Source organism: Harpia harpyja, chromosome 12 (assembly GCF_026419915.1).
Source record: "Harpia harpyja isolate bHarHar1 chromosome 12, bHarHar1 primary haplotype, whole genome shotgun sequence".
Classification (NCBI taxonomy): Eukaryota; Metazoa; Chordata; class Aves; order Accipitriformes; family Accipitridae; genus Harpia; species Harpia harpyja.
In genome coordinates this window covers 45,548,971-45,552,256 of record NC_068951.1, presented here as the reverse complement: position 1 = coordinate 45,552,256, position 3,286 = coordinate 45,548,971, and positions in this window count along the sequence as shown.

The window sequence follows — 3,286 nt, the reverse complement described above, 5'->3', positions numbered from 1 at the left end:
GGTCAGCGACCTTTAAAAGCATTTATACCCTTGCAGGATAAAGCCTTTTGAAAAATACTTTCATGTCACTTAGGTGAAACCACTCTGAAGTTTCCCGCAGCTTCTCCCAAAAACTGTAACCAAACGAGCTGTAATTTAAGTCAAATAGATATTTGCTGTAACCAACAGCAGATGAGGAACATAGAATTTTTCTTCTTCATTGGCCTACTGTTAAAAAAAAAAAAAAAAGGAGTTTTAAAAGCTTCCTTTGCTAAAAACTGAATACTTTCACCCACTGCTCCAGCGTGCTGTTCCATCCCATTAAATAATTGAAATACTTCACAAAGTCACCGAGGCAGCCACTGCTATCCATTGAAAGAAATGTTCTGTCAAAAAGGGATTTATGCAGCAGTCTTCCTGGATTAACGTGGATGCTAGACGAAAGAAAGTTACATAGTTTTATCTAAAGATGCAGGTTAATGTAAAAAAAAAAACAACCAACCAAAACGCCACAAACAACAACAACAACAAAAAGGAAACCAAATCCCAGCTTTTCAATTATGTATCCTTAAAACTTTGCCAACAACTTCTATATAAAGATTATCATCAGGGAAAACTGTCCCAGAATTAAAATCTTATGTATCCGATGTATAAATTTGTTGGCTTATAATAGATTTGCCAGACTAACTTTGTCAGAGGCTAAAACAGTAAAAGAAAACCCAGATTGTTAGATTGATTTTTGACAGAATTTTCTTCTAGGTGAATACATAATTTCTCCTCTTTAGATTCATACAGATACTGCCATGGTCCTAGATAGTTTCAAGACTGACTTACTCCATCTTTAGAAGCCAATTTTAACTTGAGTCTGCAGAGATCTTTCAAACTGAAGTGTAGCTTTCTAGGCAAGACCCTGTTTTTCATTAAATTACTGACACATTCTCACAGATTCAGTGGTTCAAGATAGAGTTTAAAATCTGTCCGTGTACCTGTTTTGGTCAGTGCAAATTTACCGAAATAAAAGTTACGTTACAGCTTTTACAGTTAAAGCTATATAGTTACAAGGAAAACTATAAGAAGATAAGATTCTAGGTAACTATTTATTAGACTTTTTTTTTTTTGAGAAAAAAAGATTGATAGAACATTATCCCATAAGGACTTGCACCTCTGTCAAAACCAAAAGTGACAGAGTTCATTTACAGTAATTTTCCAACAGAAGCTCTTCTGCAAACTGGACTGGTTCCCACTTGCTTCCCAACTCTTAAGCAATGCATGTGGCAGACTGAAGGAAATCCTACTCTGAGGCAAGCCAGGAGACCTGGGAAGCGGAGCCTAAAACTGAGCTTCCAACATCCACAGTTCCATGAAAACCTACAACAGATAACGCCTTGCAGTCAGAAATGCTAAGGCTTGCACAGTTCGCTGCTCTCTCCCTTTCACATACAACTTTGATATTTAAGATTGCTACACATTCGAAGAGGAACAATGTTAAATATCAAAAGCCTTTCAGAAACAAATACTTTTCTTCATTCATTTATACTGTTCATTATCCCCATACTGTTTCCTTATACTTCCCCCACCACCACATAATTTTTCTTCTTGCATACAAAGCTTGCAAGATTTTTGTTATCTTCTCTTGAATATACCAGAAACACAGTCATCTATAAAATAACAGCATATTCCAGTCTGGTTATTTTCCAATGTGATATGATCAATAAGGCTGAGACCACAAAGATCAGCACACACCATATCCTATAAAAGGTTAGGCTTATGTCCTGTCTGTGTTTTCAAAAGGGCTGTATTTTCTGCATCAGGAGTTCAGTATCTACAGACAAAATATCCGGCAGTGATGGAATATCAAGTCCTTTCAGAATTTTTTTAAAGGACATTTTTAAATCATAATTTCTCTTGAAGAATACATGAAAAAGGCTGAATACACAGTCCCTCTTAGAGGCTCTATAGTACAGCTAATATTTTTGAGAACTTACTTTCTCAGGCTCATTTCCTAAAGTGAAATGAGTGGTCTACAGTGATGCCTCCTCTCATTTCTCCCTTTGCTGACGCTAAACATTTTTTCTGTTGTTACCATAGGATGGCAATGCTGCATAGGCCTATTTTTTTCTCATCCGTGCCACAGCCATTGCTGTATGTGTAGGATAACTGCCTTTTCATAAAGATTTATGTCCACAAAGAGTCAAGGTAAAAAATCTTCCTGAGCTCACATGACCCATCAGGCTAGAATGGTTAAGATGTACAAGAAATTCTGTAACTAAGAGTATATAAAGGAGTTTGACATGTATAAAAGGATAATAGGAAAAGCTGAACATAGTCAAGTCAGTCAGTGGTAAATGGATAATTCTATAGTTTAAATGTAAATGCTATCTTGGCATGTATCTGCACAACTCTTTCCAGCAGAGTACAATTAATGGCCCCACAGAATTTTTGCCAGTAAAAGAGGGAATATAGCTTTGTGCACAATTCTAAACACCAAAGGTCATGAGAATTAAGTTTGATCAGCTTTAGTTAGACAGTGATAAGGAATAAAAAATGTGCATTACAAGAGGCCTAAAAGAGCTTGGCTTACTTAATGTACTAAGACAAAGTCTGAGAAACAGGGTATGACTAATTTTTATACACATATCAACAGAGCAAACCACAGAGAGAGGAAGTAAGATTATATAACCTAACCAAAATTGTTCACACAAGCACAAATGGTTGTAGCTACTCATACGTACATTTAGACCACAAATAAATAGAAAAAGATACTAACATGAATAGTTCGGTTCTAGATAACCCTTCCAGAAGGAATGAGACCAAAATAAATGGTTATCTTTGAGACCAATTTATAATAGGAATTCTGTGACATAGCTGCCTGTGTCAGTAAGGAACTGTACTCAGTAAGTCAGCATCAATGACATACCAATAAATGGAAGAAAATTAGTAAATCCCCATAATTTGGTACTCTCAGCAAGCCAATGGTCTGACGATGCAGGAAGGAACATATCTGGAATCTTGAGACAGAGAGTGAAATAGATCTGTGGGTCACCATGAGAGAAAAAAGTAGGCATCTTGGGAGTATGGTGGAGCTCAAAGAGTCTAAGTCATCCTGTGGAAGTGCTTTTCTCTCCTTTGCTTACAGGAGGAGTCTAGAGCAAGTGGCTCACAAAAAAGTTGCTCCAGTAAGCTGTAGAAGTTATGAGTTACATGAAATGGACAAGGGCCTCTGCCCCTGCTGCGATTCAGACCAGCTTGAACTATTGTCATATTGGGCAGGAATTTGAGGAGCACAGAGCAGATTTGCCTAGCAATA